Raw genomic sequence first — 17628 nt, forward strand, 5'->3', positions numbered from 1 at the left:
ACTAGCTGGTCAAAAGTTTAAGATCATACTGAAACGAATTGTTAACTGATAAACACGTAACGAAATTTAGTCATTTGTGTTTAAGCATTAGCGTTATCAACATCTCCCACTGACATCTCCTGTGTTACATTGGGTAAAAACATGGCAAAGGCTAAAAGGTTGACAGAGTTTGAACGTGGGAGAATTGTCGAGCTGCAAAAGCAAGGTCTCTCTCTAAAAATGCCATCGCTGGTGAGATTGGACGTAGTAAAACTGCTGTTGCAAATTTCTTAAAATACCCTGATGGATAGGGAACGAGAATTTCAAGTGGTCTGCACAAGAAAATGTCGCCGGCGTTGAGCACGAGGATTCAACGGGTTGTCCAGCAAGACACCAGCCGATCATAACCAGATTAAGGCCCTTACGGATGCAGAATGCAGCTCAAAAACAATAAGACGGCATCTACGAGAAAAAGGCTTTAAAAACCATAAACGTCTTCAAAGGCCACGCCTCCTTCCACACCACGAATCAGCTCGGTTAAACTTTGCTGAGAAGCACCAAACATGGGACGTAGAAAGGTGAACGATTATTTTGTTCTCTGATGAGATAAAATTTAACCTGGATGGTCCAGATGGCTTCCAACGTTACTGGCACGATAAGGATATCCCACCGGAGACATTTTCTACACGACACAGTGGAGAAGGTTCCATCCTTATCTGGGGTGCTTTCTCCTTCCATGGAACAATGGAGCTTCAAGTTATACAGGGGCGTCAAACAGCAGCTGGCTACATTGACATGTTGGAGAGAGCATTATTATTGACTGAAGGCCCTCGCTTGTGTGGAAATGACTGTATCTTTCAGCAGGATAATGCTGCAATCTACAATGCCCACAGGACAAATGACATTTTCATGGCGAATAACGTGATTCTTTTGGACCAGCCAGCGTGTTCGCCCAAACTGAACCCCATTGAAAATGTTAGGAGGCGGATGGCAAGGGAAGTCTATAGAAATGGACGTCAATTCCAAACAGTGCATGATCTTCGTGAAGCCATCTTCACCACTTGGAATAACATTCCAGCCAGCCTTCTGGAAACACTTATATCGATCGTGCCAAAGCGAATGTTTGAAGTTATTCGCAATGACGGCTGTGCAACTCACTACTGAGTCCTATTGTTGGGCATTTCCTACCCTGTTTAGGACTTCTTTTTGGTATGGTCTTAAACTTTTGACCAGCTAGTATTTAGGCTAATTTTATACTGTTCACATTTTCCCTATTAAATGCTAAAATAATTTTTTTTTCATTTTCCCTTTTCTTATTTTCATCTTTCGAAGCTCTACTCAAATAAGTGGTTAAGTCTAGCAACGCAAAATGTATATTTTTTCTTTATGTTCATTGACCTTAATATTTTGGTCAGAAGTGTATGTTGCTTTGCAAACATGCCAATAAAAACTTTTGCTGAACTATTGACTAGCTGGAAAACTTTAAAACACTTCGTGAATTAATCATTAACAACCGATGTGTATTGATTATCTCACTCAGTATTATAGAGGAAAGTGTTGATATCCAGGGCTATTTTCTGGAGAGGAGACCAATAATTATTTACTCTAGTTTATTATGTTTAGGCCAGTTTTCTTCTAGGCTACATATATGGTACAGTGTTGGCACCAATGCTTAACATCGTGATTCACACATGGCCATTAGAATCGTGTGTGTAATGCACTGGTTGGCTCCAGCCTTTACATCTTTACAAAGTCCAAGAAGCTTATCATCTCAGGGCTCCGGAGAACCAGTGGTTTCAACACATGCTGATGCTCATGTCCAGGTGACTGAAAAAACTGGTATAAAGCAATGTTGCACATATAAATGCTCTTACAAGTGGCTTAGACTGCAAGAGCTTACAACCAGTTCTTCTAACACATTCTCTTGCTGCATATGATAGTCCCTATGCTAATTCTGGATCCTTAATCTGATTTTCCTTGAACTCTTGAGCTATAAATTTTGTAATCTAGTCATCAATGAAATTGTCTACTGAGATGAAATTACCTTTATTTAATCACACTGTTCAAAATCATGACATTCAATGAAAAAACATGATCTAATGGCTTGCCAAGTTAGTAAACCTGCATTTCCATGTCATAAAAGTATTTCATACACCTGCAGTGTTGTGATCCAATCATTCCTACTATGAGCTACTTCAGTGATGTAAGATTCACCATAAGAGAATTTTTCGTCATATGAGTAATGTTGATATTACTTAATACATACTAAAAATCCTGTGTTTAGGAGCTAGAAGCATACAGCTAATATGTGGTATCACTCATTCAGCCTCATCCTGCAACTTAGACAGTACAAACACTGTCTAACCCATTTCAACCATTAATGAGGTATAACAGAAACTTGCAATCCTATCATGGATATGCCAACTTAAGATCTTCGATTAATGCACGATTCATAGATAGGAATGTATACTTGCACTTCTCAATGTATATGAAATACGTATCAACTTTAGTAAGAGCGGACTTGTGTGTTGATTTGGGAGAAATCGAGCGTGAAATATCAATAATATGAGGTAACACAAGGAAACTTCTTAGGCTGGGGCCAGTCTTGAACCACTGAACTCTTCATAGGGTCCATTGAAATACTTTTTATAGTCATAATATGGCCAAGAAGTTTTAAGTTTTTGTATGCATCAGGATACATTTCCTGGGTTTCAATATTAATATAGTCATTCTTATTTACTGCAAAATTATGGACAGGTTGAAAACACCAGACTGGAAGTTTGGCAAAATTCCAAGACATAACTCGTGTATCGGTTATCTCTACCACAGAAACAATTTTAGCATAATATTCATTGGCTTCTTGAAAGTGGCAAGAGATTTCAATAGGCGAAATGGCATGAATTAAACCTAAAAAAACCCATCTCATCATCCTATTTGACTTTTCAGTCTCAAAAAGCCAAGTATAAAATGAATAACTTATTAACATCTTCCAATATTTTCAGACATTCATCCCTTTGCAGCAATAGGAAGGTATCAATGCATATTAAAGCATTCTTCCTGCATAAGTCAACAAAAATCTATTCAAGCTATCAATTCTTCTGGGAAATCACCACTGAAGACGATCACACTCTCTCGAAAGGCTCTTTGATCATCCCTTTTATTAATATCTGTTGTATCTCTGCACTGGTTCCATACTCAGTGCTTCAGGGAAGTCTGAGTAATGGTTGTTTATTTGAAGATATCATAGTTCTATTAGTTGGCTTTCTGATCTCACAAATACATCAATGAATTTAACCACCAGATTACTGAGATTTTATGTTGTCTAGAAACCCAGAGATGCTAACTATTTCAAATGACTGAGCGTAATAATTGTAGACAGAGCCCGTACAGATATCGTACAACCACTGGATACAGTTTTGAGTCATCCATGTCTGTGGATCCATCTGTGGCTAAACTGTAAACACTGTTAGTAAGTATGCTTGAAATCATTTTCTCATCTTCACAACCCAACATTTGTACAATGGCTGTAGTTTTGGTTCTAGCACAGCCATATTTTTTCGCTATATCAAAGTCTAGGAACATTTTTCTGAATAGATGTCCTGCATGATCAGCTACAGCTAGGGGTAAATTATGAGCAACGACGAATTGCGTAAACATCACTTCTGCATTTATGGTTTCATATTCTGAATTCTTACTCATAAATGTCGTTATCTGAATCGTTTTTGTCTTCGCCTCAGCCTTTTGTTGGTGAGATGCCGATTTTGTATATCTGGAACAATCGTTTATCCCACCATGCGCCACAGAAAAACCAATGTGACAAACTGTACAAAACGTATGACTGTCATTGACTTTTGATGCAATGACCGGATATTTTGCACTATACTCTTTCCTAAATCTTTGATTCACAGTTTTAGTTTTTTTAGATTTGCCAGAAAGAAGAATCTGGTGAACGAGGCCTCTTTTCTTCCATGTTGTAAGCGATCGCATTGGTGTCTCTATGCCGCTTAGAAAACGAGAAATACCCATCTACGCGAGCGCTGATTGGCTGACAAGCACTGATGACGTAACTATGGATTTCCCTACGTACCCAGTATGGAGAGGCACCGCACTCAAACTATTGGTAGACGTAGGAGATACAAATATTTTTTATTATTTCAAGCACAAACATGATTATCGCAAGTAGCCATTTGGACTATGTCTTTTATTTATTATCAAAATTTATTTGTATCTCACTAGAAATTTTCTTTTCACCCATTTCAAGCCCTGGGGGATCAATTTATCACTTTATTGTATAGGACTATATAATATATAATAATTTGGGAGTTGCAACAAGTCGTAATATTTGTCTGTATGAGCGTATAGTCGTAATGTATACACCAAAATCGTAATGATTACGCTCAAATCGTCATGGTTAGCATCTCTGGAAACCTCAGTAACATTGCTACATGGTATTTGTTTCAATAACCATTCCACTGAGAAATGGGATTAACAATCATTCATAACTGCAGAGAATCACTTTGACTTCACTGGAAAAATTAGTTAAACTATGCAGTGACCAAGTTTGACGGGTTGGCTGAAGTTGTCAGTTTTTTACTTATCTACAATTTAACTGGGATGAACACCACAAATCCTATCACCACAGTTACTGCATCCATCAGGATATGAGTATTTAGAACCACTAGGTGGTTCTTCTTGGTCTAACTTGGTTGTCTTTAATGAACTCGTCAATAAGGACGTTCATATGACCTACTGATGTTATTGCTGGGTAGGCTTTATCATACGAATGATACATATCATTTGTAAGGTGATCAAGGTTATAAGAGGGACTCCTCTGAAAAGCCCTGTACTTGTCCCATTGGATGGGTTGAGTTTTCACTGGGTCAAGCTATGAACATAGTGCCCCAATCTCCAAGCTGTGTTTCTGTGAGATACTTAACAGCATCAAGTTCTAGACCATTTAAACTTATGGCTAGACATTGAATTGACTGTTTTCAAGACTGTCAATTACAGACAACAACTTGTCTGAAATGAATTTAAAAAATTTCTGTACACTCCTTTTCCACCATATATGAGTGATCTTTGCAAAGATTTCTCTCTGGTGAAAGCCTAAACTACTAATATGTTAGTAAGTGTTGTTTTAAGAAATCAATCTAATATGTTAGTAAGTGTTGTTTTAAGAAATCAATCTGACATGAATAGGCACATATCAACAGCTTATGTAGGATTATCTTTGATGCACACAGAAATGCAATTTGTAAATATCCTTTAGAAGTGTCACTAGAGAACATTCCATTACAAGACAAATTTTAACATATTCATGGGCAGATGTCTCGCATTATGGAATACATTCAGACTTAGAATATTTATATCCTCCATTATTCAATCCTGGGTGCCAGGTAGTTACTTCTACAACTAGCTATTGAAACTCGAAAGAATAAGTTTGGTTTACTAATAAATGTACATTTCCCAGACTAGAAGATAATTTACATTATGTTTGAGCAGTACTTCTAGTTTACATAAACGTGTGCTATCAGAATTCAGCGTTTTAGTCAGGTGTTCTCATTTGAACAATTGTTTTTAAAGTTAGTAATGTAAAACAACTTAATAGCCATGACATTTGTTTATCCTTGATTATGTATCTCTAGTCAGCTTTGAATTACCTTAACTTAGGTTATCCTCGTATATTTGCATATACAATAAAAAACAATCAATTTAAAGCTTCTGTTTTTTACTTAATCATATCAACCGTGAAGGAACATGATTGAGAAATCTCCAATGGTTTATTTGTTTGGAATATATTTTAGATTTGATGATAGATAAAATATCCATTCTTCAAATTGTATAACGGCCAGTGACCATGAATAATATGATTGCCTGTGTGCCAGACTGTAAATCCAGTAGATGGACTTTAGGGGTTTTAGGTGAGCTATAAGAGTAACAGTCAAATCCTACAAATTAACCTACTACTAGTCCAAGAGCTGGCAGTAAGAACCGTTAAGTAGATGCTTTCCCTTAAGTTTACAAGTTCTAATTTATGAACTGCTACTGTCTGACTGAATAGAAGGATTTGATCACTTTTATAGCGTATCTAAGATCCGCAAATTACGGGATCGAGATTTTCTGGCAATGGAATGCAAACTGCGAATCCTCAAATCTCCAGTCCGAGCACGTTACCAACTAGACTATGCCCATGGTAAGTATTATTTTAACTTTTTATTCACTAACTAGTTGCGGGTTACCTATTTAATATCTGGTTAAATCATCTTTTACCTTTTAAATCTGAGGAGAATACATATTATTTATAAAAAATGGTTTGTGAAATTATAATTTATTATCCAGAATGTTTAATAGTGATATTTGAGTCAATACAATCTAAACTGAGCAATTTTTTAGAGTACCTAAACTGTAGCTAACCTGAAATACGAATGCGTCATTCAAAGTTTCAACTCCACTGTTTACGTGGTTATACTTCTAAGACGATCGTTGTTGTCGTTGTCTTAGTAACAACATAAATTGTTTAAAATCAATTAGATTTTTGAAACATGCGAAATAACCTTCAAATTATTAACCGATCTCATCAGGTAAAAACAAAATATTATATTAGAATTATAAAGGTGTGTTGAAACTCATGTATTCTTATTTTTAGTGTATTACAGAGGCCCCAGACATTTTTAAAAAACAGGATATGACAAGTAAATAGCGTCTTAATGCATAAAGTTTGGAGGTTATATGGCTAAAATCCAGGCTTTGTTACCCATTGCAGACACAGCACGAATAGCTCGTTGTGTGGCTTTCTGTTTAACTACAAACAAACAGAAAAATGAACCTTTAAAAAAAATTATTTCCTCAACAGATGGCGGAAAAATCGTAAGTTCTAAGTTAATATTATTCGATAAAAATGTATATCAGAACGGCTGGTATGGGTATTAACACTTTTATTGATAACCAGAGAACAACGTTTCGACCTTCCTAAGTCATCTTCGGGTTAAGAAAGAGAGAGTTTGAAAGTGACCGTTGCCAGACGCATGTCTCAGGAACGAAAGTATAAATGGGTACCGGTTTGTAGGGGGCGTTGCAGATGGATGTCAGGTTATTAATTAGTACAGGTATATAGGTTTTCCTTTATATTGGTTTAATTTTTGTTTTAATTGCTGTATAAGTAAGACTTCTTTGATTTTGCATTTGTTTATATTTATTTCCCTATTTAGTATCTGGGTGTTTTCTATGGTTACGTTGTGTTTATTTGACTTCCAGTGTTAAAACAAAACAAAACGCGTGAAGGCGTTTCTTGTGTTCTTTGAATCTAGTTTCCATTTTTTCTGTTTGTTTCTCCAGTATAGAAGTCGTGGCAGTTGTTGAATTGTATTTTATAAATTATGTTGGTGTTGTGTTTGTCAGCGTAGTTTTTACATTGTATGAACTTCAGTTTTGTACCTGTTTTTTGAATAAATCTGGTGTGTACTGGAATGTTGTGTTTTGTTACAAGTTTTTTTCCAAATCATATCAGCCGTTGTGAGATACATTTTTATTTCAAGTGGGTTCTCGTCATCAAGAATTATTCGATAAAGTTCTACTTTATGTAACAAATAATGTATCACAGTCTTCCTCATGTTCATGCATCTGATACCTTTATCATTGTAATAAAAATTATAACAGAAAATGTCAACAAGCACGAATAATACAGTAATACAACCCTATCGAATATAATGTTTGTTTATTTGTTTGAAGTTAAGCAGAAAGCTATTCAATGGTTATCTGTGTTCTGCCAACCATAGGTATCTAAACCAGGTTTCTTGCGTTGCAAGACCGCAGATATACGTTGTGTCACTGGGGACTTTTACAGACTATTATTTATTTTATTTAATTAACTATTATCATGCTTTTAATGGCCTTTAAATATTCTTAATATAGCATATCCGTACTGTTGCTATACTACAGTGGTATGCCCGCTAGAAACCGGTTTTCGATACCCGTGAGCAGCGCACAAATAGCTCAATGTGCAGCTTTGTGTTTAACTACAAATAGTAACAGTTATAAAATGTTATTTCGAAATAGAATAAATTATTAGAAACTACAAGACACTCACCAAAACCGCTGTGAAACACGTTAAATATGATAGAGATTTCATAAATAGTAAGTCAAAGTATTAAATTTATTACAATAAAATACAAACAATGCGTTCAACTAGTTTCTAGTTTGGCATAGTTTAAATATTTTCTTTGTGTGAATTGCCCTTCTAATAATAAATTATTAGAAACTACAAGACACTCACCAAAACCGCTGTGAAACACGTTAAATATGATAGAGATTTCATAAATAGTAAGTCAAAGTATTAAATTTATTACAATAAAATACAAACAATGCGTTCAACTAGTTTCTAGTTTGGCATAGTTTAAATATTTTCTTTGTGTGAATTCCCCTTGCTGGGACAGTGGAAAGTTTACAAACTTATAACGCTACAATCAGGGGTTCGATTCCCCTCGTTGGACATAGCAGGTAGTCCAATGTGGCTTTGCCATAAGAAAGCACACACACCCACGACAGATAATCCAATATCTTTCTTTAAAGTACAAATATATTTCAAACCTAAACATCACGTATAAGTTCCTTTTTTGTTTTATATCATGTTCTGTTAGGAATGAAGTTAAACAAAGGACTACCTGTGCATGAGGTGATTCATGAATTATAAAGTCATAAACCCTAGAGTTGGCCGTTGAACCACTTGAGGACTAAATGTGTTGCACGAGCGTGTAGGTAAGTCTTGAAATATAGTATTTTTGATGTTGTTTCATTAAAGGACCTATATATATATATACAGCTACTGCATGTTTTACAAAGTTACACAATAGGCTATCTGTCTATCGAAACCCGATTTTTAGTGTTGTAAGTTCGCAGACATACCTCTGTGCCGCTGGGGAAGGGGAAGAAAAAAGGACAAGAATTCAACTTCCAAAAATAACGGGTAACAAAAGGGTATCCTCGGTAGCCATAACTGTGATGCACTTGAAAACAAAAACAACTTAGAACATTCTATGATCTACTGTTGAAATATGTGTTAAAAAGATTTTGTCAAATTATTAAGAGTAAAGTTTATAAACATAAAAAAAAATGTTTAGCTGTGGATTCTCTTTGATTGTCTTTAGGGAGAGATAGAAATCCGACCACGATTATGTATACCTGCAGACCTAACATTGGGAAAAAGTTGGAGAAATTAACGAAAATATAAATATAAGGAATAATAGTAATTTGAGGTTTTTTTTAAGAAAACGTTGCATCACCAACTTATCCAGGCACGAGTTGCAGTATGGAATTCCCTTGGAGTAGAAATGACGTAGAACGCAGTTGACACGGTTATCTTTAGGAAGAGAGATCTAAAGACTGACGCTCACAGCCACGTAAGTCTGAAGACCTCTTCCCGCAAGGTAACCCACATGAATCTGAAGACTTTTTCCCTCAAGGTAACCTACGTAAGTCTGAAGACTTTGTCTCGCAAATTAACCCACGTAAGTCTGAAGACCTCTTCCCTGAAGGTAATCTACATAAATCTGGAAACCTCTTTTCGCAGGGTAACTCACATAATTCTGAAGACCTCTTACTGCAAACTCCACACACCTTGTTTTCCAACAAAACCCACAGACTAGTTATACTCTAGTAAACATCAAGTTTGACGATGAAAAGTTGATGTGAAATATTATTTTCAGAAGTATGGCATACAAATATTAGTTGTTACTTGATGTACTGTTTTATCTGAATACATTCATCAAACATGCTTATATTAGTCCACCATATACAGTTCCAGTAAAGAGGATACATTATAGTTTTTGTAACATATTGTACATAATTTCTTGATATTAACAATAAACATCTACAGTCTCAGTAAGAAATACGTTAGCTGATTTGTTTCGTTTAAACATACTGTCCTTTACTCACCATTAATATCCTAAAATACTCTTAAATGTTTAGATAACATATAGCATACCTTCAAAATGTATTTATTTACTTCTTAATTTCTCCATTTTTCACCAAAATGTGAACCTCAGTGAAGAAAAGCCAAAGTCTAATCTGTTTTTATGATTTAATACTTCACAGACTTAATTCTTCTAGTTCACGGTTCATCATTGCTGACTAAAAAGAGCCCAGCAAATAAAAACAGTAGATCTCATTACAGTGGCGAAATATAAATAATTTGTTTGTTTTTGATGTATATAAATAAAGTAGGCTTCATGCACTAGAGGAATATAAGCTCCTTGTTTGGTTTAGGTTACATGAGGCCTTTTTCATCTGTTTCGTTCTTCCAAGTGTCACTCATGAGTTGTAATTCAACGAGACTAGTCTGTTGAAGCGGAAGAATCTTTTCGTCTTTGAAATTTACGTTTTGGCGAAAAAAACTAGTAAATTACGTAACAATAGTTTTATTACTTTAACAAAGCTGGTGAAATTTATAACCTTTCTACGAAATATTTTATTTTGGGCGAATAATCGAACTATTTTAATGTACCTCTAGTTTTCTATTTCACAAAAGTAATAATAAACCAAACAGGGACGTAGATCCTGGGGGATTGGGGGATACACCCCCTTCATTTTAGGTGGGGGGTATAGTGCATACAATTATCCCCCCTACAGTTTGGTCTGTTGAATTGTTTTATAGCATCACATGCCTACAAATTGTGTGTTTGTTCATGTGATTCTCGTGTTCATACCAATCGAATTACATAATTAGACCTAGATGTAAGCTTTTTCAGTAGCCGAAATGTACATCTTTAATATAAGCGTGCTTCTAAGCTTTTCGATCTAAGCGATAGTTCGTAAGTATCAGTCAGTAGGCCTAAGTATACATGCAAGTATCGTGGCAACAAGATTAGTCTGTGACTGCATGTTTACATCTTTCAGGTTCACGTAATCAGAGATTACCAATTTGCAAATTGAACAGTCCACATAAGTGGTTGCAAAATTCATCCCCCCCCCCCCAACGGGTGTAAAAAATCTACGCCCCTGGTTGTAACCTCTGATACCAAATGATGTTCGTATTGTACTACATTTAGTATCGTAACTATACAATAACGTTAGAATAATTGTGAAACAATATTCTGGAGATTGTTAAAAGCACGTCACAAAAGTCTCGAAATATAAAAACAAAAGTTATTAAATAAGTTAGCGTATTTTGAAGCCCGCAACATAAGTTGAAATAAAATAGTATTTTTATAATTGTTGGAGAGCAAAAGTCGTCTTTATTTAAGTTTATTGCCAAAACATTAACAATTTGTATGAGTGATAGTTAATGTATCCAACCATGAAAAGAACGACGTCCCGGACGTAGGATAAAGGGGTATACTAATTAAACAATGAAACTAATTATGAATTATGTTAGAACTTGTTTCAAGGGTGAGACGTTGCAGAAACGAAACAGGTTAATGTCGTCGTAACTTAGCGGTCAACTTTTTTTTCTTTATACACAGCAACATAAAAGAACACTGAATGATGTGTCGAAAAGTTTATATTCGGCAACACGGGAATAATTCGGAATTTATTTGTAATTCTTTTACTAATTACAAGCGATCTCAGGTTTCTATCTTTTGCTGATCTTATTATTTATTACTGTAACGGATTTGCCGTTACACGTTTATTTTAATATCTAAGTTTGATTGAGTATGATGCATGTGATGTATATTGTTGGATGTGTTCTGCCTGTTCTCTGAATTTGTTTGTTTGTTTGTTTTTGAATGTCGCACAAAACTACTCGAGGGCGATCTGTGCTAGCCATCCCTAATTTAGCAGTGTAAAACTGAAGGGAAGGCAGCTAGTCATCACCACCCACCGCCAACTCTTGAGCTACTCTTTTACCAACGAAAAGTGGGATTGACCGTCACATTATAACGCCCCCACGGCTGGGAGGGCGAGCATGTTTGAGCGCGACTTGGGCGCGAACCTGCGACCCTCAGATTACGAAGCGCACGCCTTAACGCGCTAGGCCATGCCAGGCCCGTTACACATCCATCTAGTACTTAAGAGTATTCAGTGGCTGTAATATTTTAAAGTTCATTTCTTTAAAAAACAACAGCAAAATATACTAAAATAAATTCCAACATGTGAAAGCAGTGTGCTATTAGAGTAAAAGGAAGTTCTCAAACGCCCACTAGAAAGACAGAAATACAGTTACGACAGAAAGTGTTCGTACCCCTGCGTCCCGAGTGGCTTTTTGGTCATAACTTAAAAAGTATCACGAGTTGGCTAATATAAGTAGATTTATTACAAATATTATACTAACACACATCTACTTAAAATTTTATGTAAATTAAACGACAAATAAACTGTTTATAAACAGATAACCAAAAATAGGAGGAGCAGAAAGTGTTCGTACAGTTCAGAACGTGTGAAAAAACTAATATTCCCGTAAAAATTTTGTTTTCGTTCGGCGAATAAACTCTTTTATACCATTCCAGAACTTGACACTGGGTTCATAATTATTGGAACCTAGCCAACAAAAAATGTACTTCCGTCAATTTAGCGCCGTCTCCGTCATTATCTGCTTGGTTATTATGGCGAACAGGAAACAACTGTCCAGTGATTTAAAAAACCGAATTATTGTAAAATACAAGTCTCGTGTCTCTTTCCGATATTGCCACACAACTTAATGCGCCGAAATCTACTGTTCAAAGCATAACTGCCAAGTTTAAGCTTATAGGATCAACTGCTAACCTCCCTCGTTCCGGACGCCCCACCAAAATTTCAGAGAGAACCAAGAGGAAGGTTCTCAGAGAAGTTAGTAGGAACCCTCGTTTAACACGTAATAACATGCAGAAACTGGTAAGGGAAACTGGGGTTGAAGTAAGCACCTCTACAGTTACGAACACATTACGCTTTTCTGGGTTCAAAGCATGCCGTCCTCGTAGAACTCCAAATTTAAAGCCTTTTCATTTAGAAGTACGATTGAGGTACGTGTTTAACTGTAGGGACGGTGTTGGCTCGATCATGCTATGGGGTTCCTTCAGCTCTTCTGGTGTAGGCAGCCTTCACCGCGTCAACGGAATCATGAAAAACGAAGAGTACGTTGATATATTAGGTACTTATATCAAGAATGATGCTCGGAACTTGCGGCTTTGGCGTCGTTGGATCTTCCAGCACGATAATGACCCTAAGCACACATCGAAATATGTGCAATCCTGGTTGCAGGGGAACCATATAAGCGTTCTGAACTGGACATCGCAGTCACCCGATCTCAACCCAATTGAAAACGTTTGGCATAAGTTGAAGACCAGGGTTCATCAGCGTCATCCGAAAAACTTGCAAAAGTTGGAGGCCTTCTCTAAAGAAGAATGGAAGAAAATTCCACTCGAGTACTGTCAAACGATCATGGAGAGCTATGAGGAGAGATTGCGCCAAGTAATTCACCTGAAAGGCTACACAATTGACCATTAACGTGGACGCACGAACACTTTCTGCCACTCCTATGTTTGGGTATTTGTTTATAAACAGTTTATTTGTCGTTCAATTTACATAAAAATGTAGGTAAATGTGTGTTAGTATAATATTTATAATATAAAATACTTTTATTATCCTAATCTTGATACTTTTTAAGTTATGAGGAAAAAACTACTCACGACGCAGGGAAATTCTGTCGTAACTGTACGTAACTTTTAAAATCTTGTGTTGATAATGTCTTGTAATAAATCATCTTGTACCCTTATCTTTCTCTGTGTGAATGCTGAGTGTACCTCCCCATAAATAAAATGGGTTCTGCACTAACTGTGAAAGTTTATAACGTTAAAATCTTGGTTTCTATACCTGTGGTGGGCACAGCAAAATTAGTCCATTGTGTTGATTTATGCTAAACAGACTGCACATGTCTTTTGTCTGTCCTTTTGTGTATTTAAGATATTAGAAAAACACGTAAGTTCAAGTAAATCCGTTCATTGTAACGGATTTACCATTATACGTTTATTTTAATACCTAAGTTTGCTTCAGTATAGAGTTATTTTTTTGCATATGACGTCTATTGTTGGCTGTGTATTGGACAAGTCCAACCCGTTCTCGAAATTTGTAGAAGATTCTTGAGAGTAAAAATCAACAATATTTGTTTTACGGAAACGCTAATGCATTTTCGAACATTGTTAAAATTTCGAGGAACTCGCATGATTCGCGTAAAAACAATTAGCCGAGAGACAGTAATAGAAGATTATTATTAGTCAGTTACAATCAGCGTGGTATAGGTCTCGAAAGCTATAAGTGTGATTAACGCTTATTATTAATAGGAAAACTACAAAATATGATCAGGAACGTTTATAGATTTTAAACGTTACAAAGTGTAAACTTCAGTGAATTAACTTCCGACGTTAGTGTTTCTACGAGGACATTATATATCATCATCGGTAAAAGTCAGCGGTGTGAGGCCAATCAAGCTAGCTAGCTTAAGAGAAGTGTGACAGTATCTACTCAGAATTAAGTTCCTCGTCGTTGACCTAGATCGTTGACTCAGTATTGTCTGTAAGTTTGTAAAACTGTTATATATAAATTATTATTTGTAATAACCGTTAATATCAATTGTATTGTTGTTTGTATATTATAATACATTTGTGTTAAGAAAAAATTGTGTGTATCAATCTTATTGGCAACTATCATAAATTTAATACATATTAGCATTTAATTAAGTTCTGTACTAAAATTAAAAATTTTGGCTATTTGAAATCGTAATACGTAACATACTTAACATCACAAATGGAAGACTCGTCCGAAATAAGTTATAATACGTACCACAATCAAGTTAATACAGAAATACGATACCAAAAATCAGATCGCTTTTAAAATATAGTGTTGTATATGTTTTTACTTTGTCTCTATATTTGTGTTCAAAATTCCATCTGTTTATGTATCTGCCTGTACAACTTATTTGTTTGTTGTGTCAATACTTATTTGCTTATACATATTTTCACATTTATCCACATAAATCTGTCTACATATATATACGTATCCATATAAATAAATCACTGCATAACTAAATATGAGAAATTTGAGCTTGTTAAACTATTTGATTGAAATAGATTTACTCGTAACACAGATTTATTCTGAAGCACACGTGACACGATGTTTGTGAAATATTCTCTTATTTGTTCTATTCCGCTGTTGTTCTGTACGTAGACAACTGGCTTACTTGCTCTTTATCAGAATCAGGAAAGAAAACAATTGGATGATTTCAACACCTGTTTAAGGCAGCTTGACATCAAAGTGTTACACGATTTTATTACAAGTTACAGCTTTTACGTCGAGGATTGTTTGTTCAAATTTCGCGCAAAGCTGTATGAGGTTTGTTTGTGCTAGCAGTCCCTAATTTAGCAGTGTAAGACTAGAGGTAAGGCAGTTAGTCATCACCACCCACCGCCAACTATTGGGCTACTCTTTTATCAACGAATAGTTGGATTGATCGTACCTTTATAACGCCTCCACGGCTGAAAGGGTGAACATGGTTGGTGTGTCGGGGATTCGAACGCGCGGCCCTCAGATTACGAAACGAGCGCCCTAACCACCTAGCCATGCCGGACCTTTGCGGAAGGAAGAGCCCGAGTATTGTATTTGGGTCCGATGTACGTATGTATGCAAGCACGCGAATTTTGAAAAAAAAAAATCGATCTGTATCTCAGAACAGCTGATATGGGTATTAACACTTTCACTGATAAGGAGAAAGCAACGTTTCGACCTTCCAAGGTCATTTTTAGGGTTTTTTTTCTTAACCTGAAGATGACCTAGGAAAGTCAAACCGTTGTTCTCTCCTTATCAATAAAAGTGTTAATATCCATACCAACCCTTCTGAGATACATTTTTATTTCAAGTGGCCCGCGTCGCGCCAAACATGCTCGCCCTCCCAGCCGTAGGGGCGTTATATAGTGACGGTCAATCCCACTATTCGTTGGTAAAAGAGTAGCCCAAGAGTTGGCTGTGGGTGATGATGACTAGCTGTCTTCCCTCTAGTCTTACACTGCTAAATTAGGGACGGCTAGCACAGATAGCCCTCGAGTAGCTTTGTGCGAAATTCAAAAACAAAACAAACAAACATATTTCAAGTGGGTTTCTCGTCATCAAGAATATCCCGACCTACTTGAAAAATTTTTAAAGGAGAGATAGGGTGTCCCCGTGGGATTGTCCTCCCCAAGACTGGTCTGGATTCGGATTCTGAATCGCTCTGAAACATTTGTAAAATGCATATGTAAGGCATGTTTCAGTTTATAGATAATAATTGTGTTAGAAGTGACCGCATTAGGACCGAATTTTTGACGCACATAAAAAAAATCCAAACATTAAAAGCGTTTGAAATCTTTCTCTTTTTCTGAACCTAAAATCGGACATTACTTAAGGTTTGTTGTTTTGTTGTTTTTTATAATTTCGCGCAAAGCTACTTGAGAGCTATCTGCGCTAGCCGTCCCGAATTTAGCAGTGTAAACCTAGAGGGAGGCAGCTAGTCATCACCATCCACAGCTAACTTTTGGGGTATTATTTTATCAATGAATAGTGGGATTGACCGTAACATTATAACGCCGCCACGGCTGAAAGGGCGAGCATGTGTGGTGCGACGGGGATCCGAACCCGCGACCCTCAGATTACGCGTCGAACGCCTTAACCCACCTGGCCATGCCGAGCCTACCCAATGAACGATCTGATATGTTTATATCAGTAGTCCCCCGTTGGACCGTCCGTATAGACCTCCAACGTCAAAACCCTGGGTTCGATGACATCAGTAGATAGCCCGTTGTGTAGCTTTCAACTAAGAGAACAATAACACATCAGTAATATTTAAACAAAAGACTATCCAATGTTTTCTATTATTAATAGTAAAATCGAAAGTTTCGTGCTATGTATATATGTGTATAGTTACCATGCAAATCTTAGCCTAACTAGGACTTACCAGCAAATCACTCTGTGCTCTTAACTTTACAGGAAAGAAACAGTTTGTCCTCCAACAACTGTCGTGGTTTCAGAAATGGAAAAACTTGTATATTTCGTAAGCAAGTCAAGAAAATCACGTGATCTGGAGCTATCTTTTATTTTCACACAGGTTCACGGGATACTTAGCTGGACCCGAACAATGCCTTTGATGGTGGCTCTCTGTTGTTGCCTTTAGTCATGATATAACGTTACATACTCAGTTTTCTCAAGAAAGAAAATAACAACAACAATGAAAAACATATATATACTCACACATACATTTTGGCACCATACATCGGTGAATTCACGTGCGCAGGGGTGTGATACCGCTTGGCACCTTAGGTGTTATCGTATAGGACTGGCTTATAAATCACCTGATATCAACAGCCAGGTAAGTTACGTGATATACGGAAGCTGAGAAGGGCCACTTATACGAGATGCCCTTCAATCGCCAATGTGCCGTAAACAGGTATTACTGCGTCTCACTGTATCCTACAGACTGACTGACTATTCAAGCGAAGGCTGTTGTGAACGATCAGGTTGCTTGCTAGACTGCTAGGACAATCTCTTTTGTTCTACTGAAAACATGGCGTAATGAGGATAAACTAAAACCGCGTAATAAACGTATTAACATTTGGCAAAAAAAACAAACAAAAAAAACGATTATTCAATTTCATTTAAGAAAACACGTTTTTGTGTATTTTTATTCGTAATATTGCGCAACAAAAGCTTCATCTG

At 36.4% G+C, this 17628-nt stretch overlaps 1 protein-coding gene across 1 annotated transcript in view; it reads right to left on the reverse strand.

Annotated features, from left to right (window-relative positions):
* LOC143252547 (formimidoyltransferase-cyclodeaminase-like) overlaps positions 1–17003 on the reverse strand; it is an 81814-nt gene extending 64811 nt beyond the window's left edge. Inside the window, exon 1 of the mRNA XM_076504867.1 lies at positions 16871–17003. The gene's annotated coding sequence lies outside the window, so the exon portion shown is untranslated. The remainder of the gene's footprint in view (positions 1–16870) is intronic.
* Between the last annotated feature and the right edge of the window lie 625 nt (positions 17004–17628).

This window comes from Tachypleus tridentatus, chromosome 6 (assembly GCF_004210375.1).
Source record: "Tachypleus tridentatus isolate NWPU-2018 chromosome 6, ASM421037v1, whole genome shotgun sequence".
NCBI classification, from domain to species: domain Eukaryota; kingdom Metazoa; phylum Arthropoda; class Merostomata; order Xiphosura; family Limulidae; genus Tachypleus; species Tachypleus tridentatus.